The sequence below is a fragment of the Callithrix jacchus genome, chromosome 11 (genome assembly GCF_049354715.1).
Source record: "Callithrix jacchus isolate 240 chromosome 11, calJac240_pri, whole genome shotgun sequence".
Classification (NCBI taxonomy): Eukaryota; Metazoa; Chordata; class Mammalia; order Primates; family Cebidae; genus Callithrix; species Callithrix jacchus.
The window spans coordinates 63,350,714-63,372,627 of NC_133512.1; the positions used below are offsets into that span (position 1 = coordinate 63,350,714).

Here is a 21,914-nt window from a genome sequence, read left to right on the forward strand (position 1 = left end):
AAAGGAATGAGATTATGTTCTTTTCAGAGACATGGATGAAGCTGGAAGCAATCATCCTCAGAAAACTAACACAGAGACAAAACCAAACACTGCATGTTCTTACTTATAAGTGGGAGTTGAGCAATGAGAACACATGGACTCAGGGAGTGAAACAACACATACCAGGACCTGTTGTGGGGTGGAAGGTGAGGGGAGAGAATTTAGAGGACTAGTCAATTGGTGCAACAAACCAATGACACACATACACTTACATAGCAAAGCTGCACATTCTGCACATGTATCCTGGAACTAAAAGTAAAATAAAATTAAAAAAATATAAAGACACTGTCTAACAGTTTTCAACAGTGCTTGCATGCTTTACACACCCAAATATGAGACATCTAATTTCTCTACATCCTCTCCAATATTTGGTGGTGTCCATCTTTTTCATTTCATTAGCATAATATTATAGTGGCTGTTTAGGAATAATGCTAGTGATTTTAATTACATTTCCTTGATGACTTAATAATGTTGGGCAAATTTTGTTTTGTTTATAAAGTGTCTGTTCAATGCTTTGCTCATGATAGATTATTTATTATTATTGAGATGGAAGAGTCCATTATATATCCTGGAATCAAGCATGTGTTGCAAACGTTTTCTCCCTATCTGTGACATGCCTATTTATTTACTTAATGGTGGATTTTGTTGTGTAGAAGTACTTAATTTGATAAAATATGATTGCCAATCTTGAAATTTTTTCTGTTATTTCTGTGGAATCTTTGTTTATTGCAAATTTGCAAAGATATGTCCAACATTTTCTTATAGAAGCTTTCTAGTTTTGGTTTTATATTTGGCACATGATTGATTTCAAATTAATAGTTATGTGTGGTGTAAGGTAGGGGTCAAACTTCATTTTTTTAATTTTGTTTTTATGTAAGATAAGATATGTAACTATACCAGTATCACTTACTGAGGGATTATTCTATTTTTAATGAATCACTGGTTTTGTGCTACAATGGTTTAGGAAAATAATTGTGACAGAAACCAAATGGCTTGTAAAGCCTAAAATATTTATTATCTTTTACTTTACAGAAAAAAAAATATTACTGGAACCTGTTTTAAGTTAATTTGGAGAAATACACATCCTAAATGAGTTTTCAAATTCAATGCTTTTAAATTTTATTTTTTTAAATACTATAATTAACTTTATTAAAGTTTCATAATTTCCAGAGTAGAATTTTTGAATGACATTTTTTTGAATGTAACCATATATATATATTTAAGTACATTTATATTTCTACATTTATATGTAGAAATATTTTGTTTTATACATGGTTTGTTATATTTTAGTTTCTAATTATTTGTATCTACTATGCAAAGATGCAATTAAATTTTATATTTTGATTATGCACCTACAGTGTTTCCAAATTCACTAATTAATTCTAGTTGTGTTTTGGGGTTTTCGTAGGTTTTTTTTAATACTTCTTAAAATTTCTAAGTACATAGTTAGGATATCTAAAAATAAAGATATTCTTATTTCTTTCTAATTCATATGTCTTTTTGTTTCTTTTTTCTGTCTTCTTGTACTAACCAGGTCTTCAATAAAATATTGAATTACCCTGGTAAGACTGGAACACTTTGTCTTCTTTCTAATCCCTGGGGAAAAGTGGTCTGTATTTCACTATTAAATAATATAATGCTAGCTGCAGGATCTTTGGGATTTCTCTTATGTTTTATATTTAATTTATAAGGTTGAAAAATATATCCGTATTCCTGCTTTATTGATTTTTATCATGAATGTTTGGTGAATATTCTCAAATGTCTTTCTGCATCTTTTGTGGCTGTCATAAAATGTTCCTCCTTTTTATTAAGGGAATAAATTAACCCATTTATATAGGTTTTTTTTTCATGTTAAGACAAGTTTGTCTTCTCTGGGTTTAACTTTTTTCTTTATGTAGCTTGTAAGTGTGTGTGTGTGTGTGTGTGTGTGTGTGACAGAGGTAGAGAGGAAGAGAGACAGACAGACAGACTTGCTCTGCTACCCATACTGGAGTGCAGTGGTGTGATTATAGCTAACTGCAGCCTCAAATTCCTGGGCTCAAGTGATCTACTTACCCCAGCCTTTGGGGTAGCTAGGATTACAGACACACACCACTATGTCAAGCTAATTTTTAATTTTTTTTTGTAGAGACAGTGTTTCACTATGTTGACCAGGTTTGTCACGTAGCTTTAGAATGTGTAAATTTAAATCTTTGAACTTACATATTTTCCTTTACTATTATTGTATTTAATGCTATAAACCTAAGCACCAATTAACTTATGACACAAATTTCAATAAGTTGTGTTTTCATCATTTAGTTCCAAATATTTTCTTAATTTTATTAAAATGGTTTTCCTTAACCCATAATCTATTTATACGAGTATTGCGTGATCTTCAAGCATATGAAAATTTTCAGATATATCAATCATAGTTATTAATAATTTAATATTCTTCAAAAACATACTCTGTACAGTTCCTACTGTAACAAAATATTTGACTTATTTTATATCCTAGTATATTATTTATATTTTTGAATGTTTTATTTGAGAAGAAAGAATATTCTACAACCAATACATGTGATTTTTATAAATATCAATTAGATCAAATTGGTTGGATTTATAGTGTTCTTCAAATCTTCTGTACAGATCTCTCTAATGTTTTGGCCTCTTTTATCAGTTACTAAATTGTCATACTAAAGACTCTTCAATTACTAATTTATAACTAGGTTTTCTTAAAAAAAAGAATTGTTATCTTTGCTACATATTTCATCTTTCATGCATTTTCCATTACTTTCCCCAGAATCAGTTTTCTATATGTTAACCCTTCTCTTCAGTCTTAAAGAAAAGCTTTTAACATTTTTTTATTTGGCAGGTCTGCTGGGGGTAAATTATTTCAGATTGTTCATGAAATGTCTTCATTTACTGATTCTTCCTTTGATGTTTCTGAATAAACCTTCATGTCTAATATGTGATCATTTTTATTGTATCATTTCCATCCAGCATTTTGAAAATGTTCATATCTGCTGAAAAGCATCATCTCTTCTTACTTGTGATCCACCTTTTTTTCTAGATTCTTTAAGACATTTACAATAGTACTTTAAAATCCATTTCTGGTAATTTTAACTGCTGGTCATTTTTATATCTGATACTATTGGCTACTTTTTCTCTTAACAATTATAATATGGTCTTGCATTTTATAAAGCTTCACTGAATGTCAGATATTATGTGCAAAAGAAAATAGAAGTGTTGTAAGTAATAGCATTCTCCATAAAAATGCAGTCTTCTGCATAGTCAGGTAATTAGTATAGGATTCAGGGGTAAAAGGCTACTGCCTGGTGCTCTGTATAAGTCTCAGACTGCTTGTTAGCTTTCTCTTTGTTTTTTCACATACTATCTGAGACTTCATCAGACCCAGTGGTGCCTCACTGGTAGCAAGTTTCTCTAATTTCTCCTGTTTCAATTCTGACAACAGATAATCATTTCCTTCGTTAAAATTGCAGCTGTTTTTCTCTTACAAGCATTGTATTTGTCCATTCTTACACTGCTATTGAGAACTTCCTGAGACTGAGTAATTAATAAAGATAAGAAAGATGTTTAATTGACTCATAGTTCCACATGCCATACAGGAGGCATGATTGGGATGGCCTCAGGAGACTTACAATCATGGCAGAAGGGGTTAAGGGGAAGCAAACACATCTTCACATGGCAGCAGGAGAGAGAGAGTGTGAAAAGGGAAGTGCTATACACTTTTAAACAACCAGATCTCATGAGAACTCATTCAGTCACCTCAGTCATGAAAAGAGCAAGGGGGAAATCTGCCCCCATGAGCCAATCACCTCCCACCAGGCCCCTTCCTTGACACTGGGGATTACAATTCAACACAAGATTTGGGTGGGGACACAGAAGCAAACAATATCAAGCATCTAACATAGATTCTTTCTCCTCCCACTGTTGTTTCAAAGACTAAATGACCATGGAGCTTATTTAGCAAAAGCTTATCACATTTTTAGATTTTAGTTCATTAGGTTTAAATTACAACCTCAGTTTTGTAATGGCTTAACGATGGTTTTCAGTAATATTTGTTTTGTACTCATTATTTGTTTCAAGTGGTATTTTTCTACTTATTTTTCACCAGTCTGGTATTATTTCAACATGGCATTTAGAAATCAGATCTTAAGTTAGCCTTTTTCACATATCAATTAAAATGTTTGTGAAATTATGGAAAATGAGAATAAAAGCTGCAATTGACACTACAGTGAAAATCAATTTATCAGTATTTCTGCTAGAGCAGTTACTGCAGGAAACAACTTATTGTGTCCTGACACTTTGACTTTTCATGGGCAAAGTGATAGAAATTTGAGAGGAAAGAAGAAAAGTCTGTGTAACATGTAGTATATTGAGGATTATAGCCTTACACTTTTCAGAGAGCCAGACAAAATGGATTCCAAACTGAGTACAACAGAAACTGATAAGAATACTTTATAGTTAAGAAGTGGGCTAGTTTATGTAAACACATACTGTGCTTTAGAAGTACAAAAAGAAAGAAATATAATAGAATTTACACATTGAAGGTTATTTTATAAAAAAATTCTTACATTTTGTCAAATACATGTTAATCTAGCTGTCCTTATTATACACTATGTAAATAAGAGAACAGAGAAGCAATAAATTAACCAAATAAAATGTCTTGGGGGAGCCAGGCCATATGTTGCATAAATAATTTGCTATAATAATCAGAAGATAACTTGGAAAGTGGATTTAAATTTTGTAATAAAAACAAATAAATTAATCTATAATATTCCAGCAGAAAATTATTAAGGAGAAAAAAGAAAAAGAAAAATAATATGAAAGATAGTTCATTATGATAAAGAAGAAGGAAAATTATTTAGAAATAAGTAACTGTAATAAAGTCTGTATTGGAGAAAGTTGGAAGCAGCATCTTAGCTATAAAAATTAAATCATATATATACTGACCACTGGAAGCAGAAAATGAGAAAACAAAATGATTGACATGGAGATAATTAAGCAAATATTAACTTTTAAGATAAAATTTTTCTTAAAGCTAAAAGATAATTGTAATACAAAGAAAATAAATCATAATTTAAGTAAATTGAAATAAGTGCATGTAAAGTTTATAAAATACTTTCTATTATTTATAAAACCATACTTTATTTTAGAAAAAAATTTGAAAAACTACAGAGAAAATAAGAATTATTATTGTTCTCATTACACCTAATTATTGTAACTCTTTTTAGCCAAACATATTTGAAAAATTATAAGCATATCAAATACTTTATTTACAAATATAGTTATTGCTTCTTGTAATTCTAAAATAAATAAGCTTCATGATAAAGACATTACTTTGCCACTATTTAGAACCTAAAACAATAACTTTTATATATTAGATGTTCCCTAAACATTGCTTTTTTTTTCTAAACACTTCTGAATGAGTAAATTAATACTGATTCATCGGTTAAAAATTGTTAGAAATACATAAAAACACACAAAAAAGGCTTCTATATTCACTTTGTAGTGATAACCAATGTCAATTTTTGATATATATCTGCTCAGATTTTTATTATATATGTGTATGTATTTAACGTAAGGTATCATGTATACACCAAAATACATATTTAATGTGGTTTCAGTTTTCACTCAGTCTCTTTTTATAAGCACAATTTTTCAAAAATTCTCAAAGCCAAGCCTGGATTTCAGAAGGGAGATGTGTATGTTGGAACTATGACAAAGGCAAAGCCACAACATCTGAGGAGCCAAACAACAATGGGCTTATCCACCTTCCTCTAATTTTATACATACATGCTTGAAAAAGACCTCTGGCATTTTCTTAAGATCAAAACTGATTTTTTTTTCCAAAAGAAAAGTACAAACAGGAGAATGTTGCAGCAACTATGAATTATGTATTAAATTGGTTATTTTCTTTATAAATATATTACTCTCTATTTATAACACCTGGTAGTATATAATAAATTCATTTTATTAGATAAAAGCTTTACCTTGAACACCTCAAATAATTGTTAAACAATATGATGTAATGCTTTATTTGAAATACATGAACATTTAATTCAATTTTAAATAATGGATATTTCTTCCAAGAAAGGGACTTTATAAGATTTTCCATACAAAATGGCTTATGCATTCTACATGATCAGATACTGACCTATTTTAATGTTTTTCTAGTATAATAATCTATGTAGTGATCATAAAATATGTTATAGTAAATATTCTTTATAGTAAAGAATGTTTCTTGAGCTCTATATCCACATACTACCTAAAGCATCTAATGATAACACAGTGAACTGACTGAATCTGATCAGAATTATAGTATTATGATCAAATGCACTGTGCATCTGACCATTACACTACAAACTGCATTGCAATGTGAACTAGAAGAGATATTAAATCCATGATTTAACTATGTGCAATTTATGCTTATAAGATTTATATCTTAACTCTCCTTAAATAAAAATAGCCATACTGATGGTAGTAAAAAGTGTTTCCTATTTAAGCATGAATCAGAGAAGACAGTAAAATGAAGCAGGAATCATTTCATCTCTTTTCTCACACTATATCACCTTGAGAGGTAAGGTCATGATTTTCATGAAGTACCAGAATGTTTTATATGTAGTGTCTCTAGAAACTGAACTGTTAAATCATGTATGGCTAAATTAACTCTAATTAATTCATTCCATAGAACATTAATCAAAAACATCCACATGTATCAACTGGTCTGTATCTCTAAAATAAAACAGAATGAAAAGTGCAATCTGGAAAAGCAACAAGTTTAACTAATATATGTAAAACAAGATGAAAACATAAATAACATGTATGTTTCTTTTGTAGATAAACACATTACAGTAAACATATAAACACCAATTTCAAGACGCTGTTTATATCTGAGTTTGATAGGAAAGATTTTACCTTCCATTAAGGGAAAGTCTATAAATCATAAAGATGTAAAAGAAGTCCTCTAAGGTAACTCAGGAAGGTCACAGAGAATTAGTGTACTTGTATTTCAAACTTAAATCTGATAATAGTATATGGTAGTCTGTATTAGTCTTTTGTTAGCAAAGAATGACTTTTTGAGCTATTTTCTGAGTATATGTGTTATGTGAATTTCAGTTTAAAAGAAAATATAGGACAAGATTATTTTCTCTTAATAAATGAAATAATGTCTGTACCAAGTAAATGGCCTTTGTTAAATTAATGAGAATAACAGATTGTACAGGGATGTATCCTTCAAGGAACATAATTTAGACCCAAACATTGTTTTGAGAAACAAGAACAAACTAGAATATGTTTGTTCCTTATATTCTATATAATGCATAAATGTACATATGCCTACTTGTAGATACACATATATACATACATACATATGGCTTTCTAAAGATCATATAAAATTATTCTACCTAAATATATAAAATGAAGGACAGTGATATTCAATGGGGGATCTGATTGTTTTATGTGTTTATTAATTAAAATGTTGAGTGTTTCTTTACATCTGAATATTATAATTTTAAGCCTCTGTTAAATTAGTATTCAAAAATAAAAAAACACTTTAAAAGCTCGTATTCATACTTGAATTACTCAATCATTAGTTCATGCATAGACAATTATACTTAAGACTTTCAATACTTATTTGTAGTTACTCTTTTTAAGGAACGTTTTGTTTTTAGTCACCTGACTTTTAGTTTTACATTTCTTATCTATTCCAGTTTTCTAAATTATAAGTGTGTGTTTGTGTGTGTGTGTGTGTGTGTGTGTAATGTATTTTCTCTGCTCCACCACCCTAAAAAATGCAAGTTCCATGTGTGTTGGAAGTGTTTTTTTTTTTTCTCTCTCTCTCTCTCTGTTGATCTAAAAGGCCTAAAATGAAGGGTTGGTAAATAGGGGCTACTTAGAAAACATATGCTGAAAGGTTAAAAGAGTAAAAAATGAATATAAGTGGCTTATTTTTATTTGCATTATATCTCAAATACATCTTGATCTCTTTAAAAGATATAAGATCTATTTTTATAAGCAATTATACATGCATCTTTCATATTTCTAGAAAGATACATATTACATAGATGTCAATGAAATATTTGCATATCATATTAGCAAATGATAAAATTTGACTAAACTTTAATAAAACATGTATATTTTTGTCAATCTAAAATATCAGGTGATAAGAAACACTTTTGATTTTAGAAATTTTTCCCAACATCTATACAGTTACATCACTGAAAATGCATACTGTGACCCTGTGAAGACATTAAAATGTGATGAGGTAATTCAGCCAATGTGACAAAGCGTTAGTGAATATATAAAACAGGCTTTGATAGTTGATGCTTAAACTCATGAAGTAGAAGTCTTGTCACTTTTATAAAAATTTCTGTAGAAAAAAATACCATGAAAATAAACATATATAAAAAAACAATACTCAAAAAACAAGCACCTTTGGCCAAGTTGGATAATGATGTGAAAGTAATTTAAGACCACATCTTAAGGTTTCAAATTTTACCACCATAATCTTGTAGGAAATTTTCATTTTTCTTAGTAGTACTAGTCTGTATCTCATTGAAATATTCTTCTAAAAAATAGGCAGTGCCATGTAACATCTATTTGTGTGTTAATGAGTCATATTGAAAGGGTGCTGATAAGAGAAAACTTTGGATTGTGTGCTCAAAAAACAAAATCAATAGTTCTGTATATTCTAAAGATAAAGCAAACCTGTGCAGAAACAAATAGCATTGCTGACTCAAGAAATCTTTACCTCTCAGAGTTGTCCTCAATTTTCTAAATGTAATTTTAGGCTTGTGATTGGCTAACATTATTAACAAAGTAATTTTAGGTTGTATAGTACACCCTGAAAAATGTAGTTTTGTTTATAAAATTCCTCCACAAAGCTGTGATGTCATATTCATTAGTTTTATTTATGCCCAGTTTTTTGCTATGTATTAGAATGGATTCATCACCAACTAAGACAGTTATAATTGGCTCTAGACAAGATGGTGAGCACGTTTGTGCATAGCTTCCCTTACTTCCAAGGCTCAATCTATGAACAGCAATAACCACGAATGAGTATGTTTTCTAGGAATGATGCATTCTAGGATATGACCCATTCATTTATCATATTAGAACTGTTTCCTAGTAAACTGATAGTCACCCACATATACATACTATAAGGTTAGACAAGTAGCAAGGAAGCCTCTTACTAAAACACTGAGTGCATATATACTATTTACATGGTACATTTATAAATATGGTAAATATGAATTCTTGTTAGATCTCCAAACATATTTAATTTATCCAACAACACTGTTACTCACATTTGTAAAACTGAAACGCAGAAAATTTAAGCCATCTGTTGAAAAGTCACACTGACAGTAAAGGCCAAAACCATTCTACTCTAAGCCTGACAGTGTTAACCAAATGTTACAGTGAAAGTTCTACTTTAATAATTCTAAATTGGCTTGAATGGAAAATAAAATCTAGTAGTAGCTTTACAGGGAAGATAAATTGTTTTTTTTTTTTGATACTTTTATGAATAAGAATAATTACACAGTCAATAATTAAGGAGTTTATATTATCAAAATCAGGGTTTTGTATGAATTAAAATGCCCCTATGTTTCAAGCAAAATGTATAAAGCCACAAGAATCAAAGAAAATGGGAGAGCTGATAAAAACCACGCAATTTAAGATGGGAAGCACATTATTAGTGGAACAACAAGGCTGAATTGAGATCAGGAATAAGAAAATTCAAGAAACAACCAATTTTAAGGAAGAATACTCAAGAGCCTTAGAAGTTTATATAATCAAGTACTTCTGAAGTGAGGTTGAGGATGGCAGAAACAGGAGAACATTTTGAGATTCTATTTAGGTATAAGAGTGTGTGTGTGTGTGTGTGTGTGTGTGTGTGTGTGTGTGTGTGTGTTGTGTGTGTGCAGGCGCGCACACATGTGCATGTGAACATACATGTGTGAGATATATGTTTATAATTGTATACAGTCTGTTTATGAGATGCCAATAATGTCATTCATGACTGGTAAATAGAGGATGATGTCACCATAAGACAGAATGTATGTTGGTTTACATGAGAATTTTCTGAGAGTTTTCATATTTTATGCAAAGTACCAGGAGTTCAACACATTGCACAGTGTCAGTGGAGAGCAACAAACCAAAGATGTGCTGTACATCCGTGATGCAAATTCACCCCATATTCTTCCCATTTGCCACAGGCTTTGTGCTGGAAGTGTCCTTGAGTTGTCTTTTCAAATCTTTCCATGACTAAACAGTCCCAACTCTTCTTTACATTCTCTTCTATGAAGGTAGCTTTATAATATTTTTGGTAAAACCTATGTTTATTATAGTACTTTTTTATTTGGTAATTTACAAAGTATTTAACTGTACTTGTAGTTTTCCTTAAAAATTGTTATTGTTGTTAGCATTCTGGTTATTTTCATTGATATTATGTAGGCTGTTTTTAATTTTACTTTTTCTTCATAATGTCTAATTTTGCATGATGTGAAGAATTACACCAGCATATAAATTACATTGTATATATAACAAATAACATATCTAAACTATTGTAGGAAGATTTTCAAGATAAACATAAAATTTTAAGAGTGACAAATACATAATAGTATACACTGTATTATTCAATTTCTATATGAAGGAAGCAAAATGAAACTATATATAGATTTGCTTTCATATCACAGAATATACATTTTTATGAAACTGCCAGGTAGATAAGACAATGGCAGAAACCTATTAATAGTTCTGCATATTTCAATATTTTCTCCTAAAACAAAATAGAACAAGAAATTTAAAAATTCCCTGAAACTATACATTCAGCTTATGTTGAAAGTAGAGAATGCCCAAACTTAAAAATAACTGAAATAAAAGTTGGGGGGAAAAAGGAGAGAAGTCACCAAATCTTAGTGCACAATGTCTCTTGCTCCCACCCTATTGTAAGACTTTATAGTGAAAGGGCCAGTCCATACGAAAGAGGAGAGTGTGGGGAAAGAAAGAAAGAAAGAGAGAGAGAGGGAGGGAGGGAGGGAGGGAGAGAGAGAGAGAGAGAGAGAGAGAGAGAGAGAGAGAGAGAGAAAGAAAGAGAAAGAAAAGAAAAGAAAAGAAAAAAGAAAAGAAAAGAAAAGAAAAGTTCTAGGAAGAGAGAAGAGAAGAGCTACCAACAGGCCTTAAAGTTATTTAGAAACTAATGTCATTATCAGAGCATTAACTATACTGGTGAATAATTTTAAAAGGTGTCCTGGAAAGATCACAGCATTATTTACATAGAAGAACTTTAAAGTTCTCCCTATGTGAAGTGGCAGTCTGAAACACCCTACATCTGAGAAAGGAAAAAAATGCAGAGGTACCAATTATGGAAGAATAGTGAAATATAACAAACAATTTAAGATCTATTCCTAAATATCTTCCTGAAAAAGGTGAAGACCTAAATCTACAAATTGAAATGGCAAACAGGAGAAAATTAATTGGAATAATTAGTACTTTTAAGTATCCTAGTAAAGAAATTAAATGTGGAGACAGAGATTAAAAAATATTCCAAGCTTTTCAGTTTCAATGATCAAATAATTTACAAGGCAAAAATAATTAGATTGATATTCAATTTTTTAAAAGCGACATTCAAAGCAATCTTATAATGTACCAGAATTTTCAAAAAATTAGTAAAATAAAGTGTGAACTAAGTATTTTATACCTAGTTAGCATTCCTTAAATAGAAAGATTATAGAAAAAGTTTAAGCACACATGAATTTAGGGAATTCTCTACTAATGAGACCTTTTAGAGAAACTAGAACAAGCTCCATCTTAACAAGAGATGCTTGTGGAAAACTCGGCTAGGGAACTAACAGTGAGCATTTTAATGTATGCAATTTAAATTTAATGCTAAAACAGAAGTAAGGATGGTGGGCTACTAATGTACGAGTTCCTTCTGTTGTGATAAAGTACAACTTTTTTTAATGGAAGGAGAAAGGAAATATAAAGAAGAAATCTGAATACACACACTGATTGTACAGACAATGGGAGATAAAGCGAACTGTTGAAAACTGACAAACCAGTTAGTAAAAAATAAGCATGACATTGGGCACTAAAGACATTAAAAGGGCATACATCTAAAGGTAATAACTAGGACAAAGTTCAATCCTTTAAAAATACATAAGAAAATTTGATCTTATATGGAAAAAGTAACATAAAATTATAACATAAAACATATAATTATAAAGCATTATAACAGAAATGAGATCAAATGTATCAGTCATGTCGATAAATGTTAATAGCCTTAGTTCACCTATTAAAAAATATTTTCAATTTGCTTACAAACGGAGACTTAGCTATATGAATATATTGTATTCAAGAGGCAAATCTTTAAAAACTGCCTTTACAAATGGTGAAATATTAAGGAATGGACAAAGATATATGAGGCAAATAAAAGCAAGATAGAAAAGATAATTATTTTTATCAGACCTAGTATAATTGAAGCCCACAAGCTTTAAAAGTAAAAGGAGACATTTTTAGAGCTAAAAGTTCAATTGACACAAAGATGTTAATAAACCACAATAATGGGGTTAAAGGAGAAAATAACCCAAGGAAACAACCATCTTTTGACCATCTAAATAGGCATACAAAGTTGCTGCAATTTAATTATTTAAGGCTTTTTTCCCACATGGATATGGTGCAATAATTATGAGAAGTTGCATATTTGAGGATTGAGCAAATAAATACTGATATTTTAATGATGAAAGTAAAAGTTATTATCATTGAAGAATGTAGTTGCACATAAATAAAAGCCCCTGTTACTGATTCGCCAATGGCCAGTACCAGGAAGAACTTACCGTTTTCTATGTCAACGACACTGTAGGGAAAAAGAGCAAAACTATTTTCTTGATGTTGGGTTCTAAATACAGTCTCAAGAAAGAGAAAACTAGGCTGCTTACCAAAATGGCTGACTCCAAGACTGGGGCAAGGAAAGCACAAGTCTGGAACATCTTCTTCTGCAAGAAAGTAGAAAGGGGTTAAAATAAATAGGGGACAGTTCCAAGAAACAAAACATTTTTGGGAGAGTCATGTAAGTTTGGACTTGTATATATTTATAAAAGGGAATGCTAGGTCAGAGAAAATAAGTATATTCAGTTTTGATAGGTAGAAGTAAATAATTTTTGAAAGAAGTTTTACCTATTTACTATCCTGCCATCAGTGTATGAATTCTAATTGCTCTGTATTCTATCCAAACCTCACACTTTTCTGCCTTTTTATATTACCTATTCTGATTTTTAAAGCAGTCAGTAAATTGAAATACATTATCTCAAGGAATGATTGTTATTTGGCAGCTGATCTCAGCACAATTACACTCTGCAAGTCAGAAAACAGTAGAAAATGTATCTTTAAAAAGTTCTTCAAGCTTCGGTTCCAGACTTCTTGTACCCTGTCATCAGCATAACCAATTATTTTATCAAAGCATTATCAGATCATGTAACTTCTTACTTCAAAACTGTCCAATAGTTTTCCATCTTATTCTAAATAAAGCAAACAACCCACCCCACAAATTCTTAATGTAATATAATGAGACCATAATGAATTTGTACCCTCTTATATTTCTGACCTACTTTCCACCTCCTTGTATGGTCCCAGTCACCTAGACCTTTTCTCTGTTCCTTGAACACACACCAAACATTCTCCTATCTCATGTTCTTTGCAGTCTGTTTCTTGGCATGAAAAACATTTTCCCCAGATGTTCACATGGCCTCCTCACCAGGTCTTCTCTAAAACATATCAAACATCAATCTTCCTATCACTTCCTACTCTTTTTTTTTTTTTTTTTTGAGACAGGGTGTCACTCTGTCACCCAGGCTACAGTACAGTGGAGTGATTAGTGCTCACAGCAGCCTCAATCTTTTCAGTCTTCTGGGCTCAGGCAATCCTCCCGCTTCAGCCTCCCAATTTACCGGGACCACAGGCACATAGCACTCCAACTGGCTAATTTTTAAACAACTTTTGTAGAGGCAGGGTCCTTATGTTATGCAAGCTGATCTTCAACTGCTGGTCTCAAGCAATCCTCCTGCCTCCACCTCACAAAGTGCTGAAATTACAGGCATGAGTCACTAGCTACTTTCTATCTTCTTTGGTGTATTATTTTACTGCTTAGAATGTATCCCCATATAACATCTAAAGTTCACTTCTTGATATTATGTCTGTCTCCTTTTATTAGAACATATAGTCCATTAAGCAATTTGTTTTTCAGTTTTTAAAATACACTACTGTATAGCTATGGGTTAGAATGACAGTTAAAAAAATCTTGAATAAATTAACACATTAATAAGTTAATAAAACCTAATAAAATGTTGGAATTTAATGTTTTAATATTATTTGTATAGTTTTACTTTTCCTTTGGATTTATACTACTTTGCATTTATACTGATTTTTGACTTGATGAATTTCATAAATTTTGGAAATATTTCAGCTTGTATTTCTTAAAACAAAGTTTTCTTTTTCTATTTTCTTCTGTAACTACAGTTACACATGGTTTCAACTTTTCTGCCATATTCCTTATGTCTCTTTCATGTTTTGTATGAATTTTATTTCTATGCTTTCTATTTCTACATTGATATTTTCTATTTCTCAGTCATCAAATCACAAAACTTTTCTTCTGTTATCCCTTAAACATCAACTTATATTCACTATATTTTTCATTTTTAGGAAGCATTTGCCTCCTTTATTGTGGATTCAAATTATCTAGTGAAATTATCTTCTTACCTATTTTACGAAAATTGTTAGTTATATCTAAATCGCGTTTTGAAAATTTCAGTGTTTTGATTACTTGTGGGTTTGAAGCTTTATTTATGTTCTTGATTTTTGTTATTTTGTCCTTATTTCATCTTAATCCTGATAACTGTTTTAATGTAATGTGCATGAATAATAGCAAATACCCTAGATAACAATTTTTTTTCCTCCATAGTGGATTTAATTATTGTCCTACAGGCAGATCAATTATGGGAAAATTATCTTATCCCAGATCAGGTATGCCATTTTTTTATGATCCTAGAGTTGAGCACTTATGAAGTGAAACTCAAGTAAAAGCCTGTATTCTTACTATAGTTGTTTATTCTCGTCATGCTGGGATATCATCAGTGGGTCTTCCAGCAGCACTAAGTATTCTGGAAACAGAGATTATTATTATGGCATTTTTGGAGTCTGTTTTATGCTTTCTGAGCCTCTCACCTAATGAGCTCTTTTAGAGTTGGTAAATAAAGATAAATTTATGTGAATAATTTTGAGGTTACTTAATTTTACTTTCCCAGTACTGACATTCCTTTAGTCCCTGATGCCTTTGTTTTCCCTGGTATGTTTAAATACATTTAAAAAAATTTAATTAACTGCTTATAGTTCATGCCAGGACAGTCAATTTAAAACAGGTTAGGATATTCTTGCTAAATGTGAAACTTTCTCTGAAGATGTATGTTGGATTAAAATCTGCAGCTATTTCAAATAAAACTGTGGATCTGAAAAATGGGAAAATAAATTTCTCCTTTCATTTCTAGGCCAAGAAATATGAATGATAAGCACAAACATTCTTCTTTGTTAGATTTTTGAATTTGATAACACAAAAGGTAGTGATACGCAATAGGTATCATGCAAATTTAAAGGTCTTTTAACACAAGTTTAATTTTAAAAATTATATTTTTTCTTACTATAGAGATACCTTTTTCTTTTTTCTCAGACAGAGTCTCATTCTATTGCCTAGGCTGGAGTGCAATGGCTCCATCTAAGCTCACTACAACTTCCACCTTCTGGGTTCAGCCTTCAGAATGGATGAGCATGAGACACTATGCCTGGCTAATTTTTGTATTTTTAGTAGAGATGGGGTTTCACTATGTTAGTCAGGTTGGTCTCAAACACCTGACCTCATATGCTCCACATGCCTTGGCCTCCCAAAGTGCTGGGATTATAGGTATGAGATATATATATGTGTGTGTGTGTATAACTAGATAGATATCTATCTGTATCTACAATCTAATATATACACATATATATAGATAGTTTATATTAAGAATAGAATATTTCTAAAAAGAAAATAAAACAACCACAAAAAATAGCTCTCTGTATGAACAAAAATAACACAATAAGGAAGAAGGGGTTCAATCCAAGATGGCTGAATAGAAACAACTCAAATGCGCAACACCCAGTGAGAGAGATGCGGAAAGCAAGAGATCTCTGCAGCTCCAACCATGGTACTAGGTTCATTTCAATGGAACTTGTTAGACAGTAGGCATAGCTTAAACAGGGTAAACAGAGGCTTGGAGGGGTGCTGCTTCACCCAGAAAGTGCATCTGACTGAATAATCAGGGGTTCCCACCTGGCACCCAGGTCCAGATACAACACTTCCCCCAAAGCCTCTGCAACCCACAGAACAGGGGTTCTTTGCCAGTCAAGCACCAGGAGTTACAAGTGCAGAGTTGAATAATAATCCGGGCCAGTGCCGTGAATTGCCAGCACAGATCTAAGTGTAGGCATAAGTTGGCCAGGAGAGCCTATGAACCGAGCTACCACAACCTCTCCCCAGAGAGAGGGAGCTGAAAGTAGGGAGACAGACAATATGCCCAGGTGGGTCCCTCCCCAACAAAGCCCAGCAGACTGAAGCCCTCTCACTTGAGGGTTCCACAGCCAGCACCTCAGTCCAAGTTCAACCCTGAATGTTGGAGCTCAGTGGAGGCAAGGGACCTGCCATTAAAGAGGCTGGCCTAATCTTCCTGTGAAAACAAAAGACACAGGAAGTCTTCATAGCAACTGGACTGAGTCCTTGGCAACCCAGCAGCACATTGACAGGCAGACAACTGACCTCATCAAGTGGCTCCCTGAGATCAAAACTAGAAAAATCCACCAAGATGGGAAGAAACCAGCACAAAAAGGATGAAACCATGAAAGACCAGAATGCCTCTTCTCCTTCAAGGGATCATAATTCCTCATAGTTAGGGAAGAAAACAGGATGGAGAATGAGTTTGATGAATTGACAGAAGCAGGCTTCAGAAGGTGGGTAATAACAAACTTTTCTGAGCTAAAGGAACATGTTCTAACCCAATGCAAAGAAACTAAAAACCTTGAAAACGGTTATACCAAAGGCTAACTAGAATAACCAGCTTAGAAAAAAACATAAATGACTTGATAGAGCTGAAACACACAGCATGAGAACATGACAAAGCAAACACAAGTTTGAATAGCCAAATGGATCAAGCAGAAGAAAGGATATCAGAGATTGAAGATAAATTCAATGAAATAAAATAAGAAGGCAAGATTAGAGAAAAAAGAGTGAAAACAAATAAAAAAACATCCACAAAATAAGGGATTATGTGAAAAGACCTAATCTATGCTTGATCGACAGCATCGAGCCTTGAATGTGACTGGGAGAATGAATCCAAACTGAAAAACACTCTCTAGGCTACTATCCAGGAGAACTTCCCCAACGTAGCAAGGCAGGCCAATATTCAAATCCAAGAAATACAGAGAACTCCACAAATATAGTCCTCAAGAAGAGCAACCCCAAGGCACATAATTGTCAGATTCATCAGAGTTGAAGTGAAGGAAAAAATGCTAAGGGCAATCGGAGAGAAAAATCGGGTCACCCACAAAGGGAAGCCTATCAGACTCACAGCAGATCTCTCGGCAGAAATCCTACAAGTCAGAAGAGAGTAGGGGCTAAGATTCAACATCCTTAAAGAGAAGAACTTTCAACCCAGAATCTCATATCCAGCCAAACTAAGCTTCATAAGTGAAAGAGAAATAAAATCCTTTACATATAAGCAATTACTGAGAGATTTTGTTACCACCACACCTGCCTTAAAAGAGTTCCTGAAGGAAAAACTAAACACAGAAAGGAACAACCAGTACCAGCCACTGCAAAAACATATCAAATGGCAAAGTCCAACCATGCAATGAAAAAACTGAATAAACCAATCCGGAAAAAAACAGTAACAAAATGGGAGGATCAAATTCACACCAAACAATATTAATGTTGAATGTAAATGGCTTAAATGCCCCAATCAAAAGACACAGACTGACAAACTTGATAAAAAGTCAAGATTTATTAGGGTGCTTTATTCAGAAAACACATCTCAAGTGCAAAGACACATATAAACTCAAAATAAAGGGACGGAAGAAGATATACTACGCAAATGGAGAGCAAAAAAAAATCAGGGGTTGCAATCTTAGTCTCTGAAAAAAAAAAAAACAAAAAACAAAAAAACAAAACAGACTTCAAACCAACAAAGATCCAAAGAGACAAAGAAGGGCATTACCTAAGTTAAAAGGATCAATGCAACAAGAAGAGCTAATTATCCTAAATATATATGCACCCAACACAGGAGCACCCAGATACATAAAGCAAGTTCTTAACCACGTACAAGGAGACTTAGACTCCCACACAATAATAGTGGGAGACTTTAACACTTCACTGTCAATATTAGACAGATCAATGAGACAAAATATCAACAAGGACATCCAGGACTTGAATACAGAGCTGGACCAAGTGGACCTGACAGACACATACAGAATGCTCCACCCCAAATCCACAGATTATACATTCTTCTCAGCACTACATCATACTGACACTAAAATTGACCACATAATTGGAAGTAAATCAATCCTTAGAAAATGCAAAAGAACAGAAATCATAATGAACAGTCAATCAGACTACAGTGCAATCAAAATAGAACTCAGGATTAAGAAACTCACTAAAAACCACACAACTATGTGGAAACTGAACTACGTGTTTCTGAATGTTGACTGGATGAACAATGAAATGAAGGCAGAAATAAGGATGATATTCAAAACCAATAAGAATGAAGACACAATATACCAGAATCTTTGGGACACATTTAAGGCAGTGTCAAGAGGGAAATTTATAGCCATAAATGCACACATGAGAAGTGAGGAAAGATCTAAAATTGACACCCTATCATCAAAATGGAAAGAGCTAGAAAAGCAGATCAGAAACTAGCTAACAGAAGACAAGAAATAACTAAGATCAGAGAAGAACTGAAGAAGACAGAGAAACAAAAACCCTTACAAAAATCAATGAAACTGGGAGCTGGTTCTTGGAAAAAATCTACAAAATAGACAGACCACTAGCCAGACTAATAAAAAAGAAAAGAGAGAAGAATCGAATAGATGCAATAAAAAAGATAAAGGGGACATCACCACAGAAGACACAGAAATATAAACCACCATCAGAGGTTACTACAAACAATTCTATGCACATACGCCAGCCAATCTGAAAGAAATGTATAAATTCCTGGACACTTACACCCTCCCAAGACTAAGCCAGGAAGAAGTTGAAACCCTGAATAGACCAATAACAAGATCTGAAGTTGAGGTAGCAATTAATAGCCTACCAGCCAAAAAAAGTCCAGGCCCAGATGGATTTACAGCCAAATTCTACTAGGCATACAAAAAGGAGCTAGTACCATTCCTTCTGAAACTATTCCAAGCAATACAAAAAGAGGGAATTCTTTGTAACTCTTGATGAGATCAACATCATCCTGGTACCAAAACCTGGCAGAGACTCCACCAAAAAAGAAAAGTTCAGGCCAATATCGATGATGAACATTGATGCAAAAATCTTCAATAAAATACTGGCAAACCGAATGCAACACCGCATCAAAAAGATTATCCACCACAATCAAGTAGGCTTCATCCCAGGGATGCAAGTCTGGTTCAACATATGCAAATCTATAAATGTAATCCATCAAACAGAATTAAAGACAAAAACCACATGATCCTCTCAATAGATGCAGAGAAGGCCATCAACAAAATTCAACAGCCCTATATGCTAAAAACCCTCAATAAACTAGGTATTATTGGAACATATTTCAAAATAATAAAAGCTATTTATGACAGACAAATCCATAGTCAATATCATACTGAAGGGCAAAAACTGAAAGCATTCCCTTTGAAATCTGGCACTAGACAAGGATGCCCTCACTCATCATTCCTATTCTGTACAATATTGGAAGTTCTAGTCAGAGCAATCAGGCAAGAAAAATAAATAAAGCATACACAAGTAGAAAAAGAGGTAGTCAAATTGTCTCTATTTGCAGATGACATGATTGTATATTTAGAAGACCCTATCATCTCAGCCCAAAATCTCCTTAAGCTGATAAGCAACTTCAGCAGTCTCCGGATACAAAATCAATGTGCAGAAATCACGAGTATTCCAATACACCAATATCAGACAGAGAGCCAAATTATGAGCGAACTCCTATTCACAATTGCTACAAAGAGAATAAAATACCCAGGAATACAACTAACAAAGAATGCAAAGGATCTCTTCAAAGAGAACTACAAACCACTGCTCAAGGAAATAAGAGAGGACACAAACAGATTAAAAAACATTCCATGCTCATGCTTAGGAAGAATCAATATTGTGAAAATGGCTATACTGCCCAAAGTCATTAACAGATTTAATGCAATCCTCATCAAGCTACCATTGACCTTCTTCACAGAACTGGAAAAAAACACTTTAAACTTCATATAGAAGCAAAAGAGAGCCTGCATAGCCAAGACAATTGTAAGCAAAAAGAACAAAGCTGGAGGCATCACACTACCTGACTTCAAACTATACTACAAGACTATTGTAATCAAAACAGCATTGTACTGGTACCAAAAGAGATATAGACCAATGGAACAGAACAGAGGCCTCAGAGGCAACGCCACACATCTACAAACATCTGCTCTTTGAAAAACCTTTCAAAAATAAGCAATGGGGAAAGGATTTCCTGTTTAATAAATGGTGTTGGGAAAACTGGCTAGCCATGTGCAGAAAACAGAAACTGGACCCCTTCCTGACACCTTACACTAAAATTAACTCCAGATGGATTAAACAGTTAAACATAAGACCTAACACCATAAGAACTCTAGAAGAAAACCTAAGCAAAACCATTCAGGACATAGGTATAGGCAAGGACTTCATGACTAAAACACCAAAAGCAATGGCAACAAAAGCCAAAATAGATAAATAGGATCTAATTAAACTTAAAGAATTTCTGCACAGCCAAAGAAACAATCATTAGAGTGAACTGGCAACCAACAGAATGGGAAAACATTTTTGCGATGTACCCATCTGACAAAGAGCTAATATACAGAAACTACAATGAACTAAAGCAGATTAAAAAAAAAAACATTCAAAAGTTGGCAAAGGATACAGACAGACACTTTTCCAAAGAAGACATTTACAAGGCAAGAAACATGAAAATATATTCATCATCACTGGTCATCACAGAAATGCAAATCAAAACCACATTGAGATACCATCTCATGACAGTTAGAATGGCAATCATTAAAATATCAGGAGACAACTGATGCTGGAGAGGATGTGGAGAAAAAGGAACACTTGTTTACTGTTGGTGGGAGTGTAAATTTGTGCAACCATTGTGGAAGACAGTGTGGCAATTCCTCAAGGATCTAGAAATAGAAATTCCATTTGACCCAGCAATCCCATTACTGAGTATCTACCCAAAAGATTATAAATTGTTCTGTTATAAAGACACATGAACACATATGTTCATTGCAGCAGTGTTTACAATGGCAAAGATGCAGAACCAACCCAATTGCCCATCATTGATAGACTGGACAAAGAAATGTGCTACATACACACCACACAATACTACACAGCCATAAAAATGATGAGTTCATGTCTTTTGTAGGGACATGGATGAATCTGGAAACCATCATTCTCAGCAAACTGACACAAGAACAGAAAACCAAACACAGCATGTTCTCACTCAGGCAGTTGTTGAACAATGAGAACACATGGACACAAGGAGGGGAGCATTACACACTGGGGTCAGTAATGGGGGGCTATGGTGAGTAGACTGGAAGGGATA

The 21,914-nt window shown here is 32.9% G+C and overlaps 1 long non-coding RNA gene across 17 annotated transcripts in view; it reads left to right on the forward strand.

The window, feature by feature from the left end:
• The window catches only part of LOC128928421 (uncharacterized), a 257,323-nt gene that overhangs the window by 191,892 nt on the left and 43,517 nt on the right, over positions 1-21,914 (forward strand). Inside the window, exon 7 of one of the 17 annotated variants that reach the window (XR_013524034.1) lies at positions 1,574-2,980. The exons of 15 other annotated variants lie outside the window; for them this stretch is intronic. This is a non-coding gene — a long non-coding RNA (uncharacterized LOC128928421). Of the gene's footprint in view, positions 1-1,573; positions 2,981-21,914 lie in introns of those variants that run through there. One more of the 17 variants, XR_013524038.1, reaches the window with a different exon arrangement.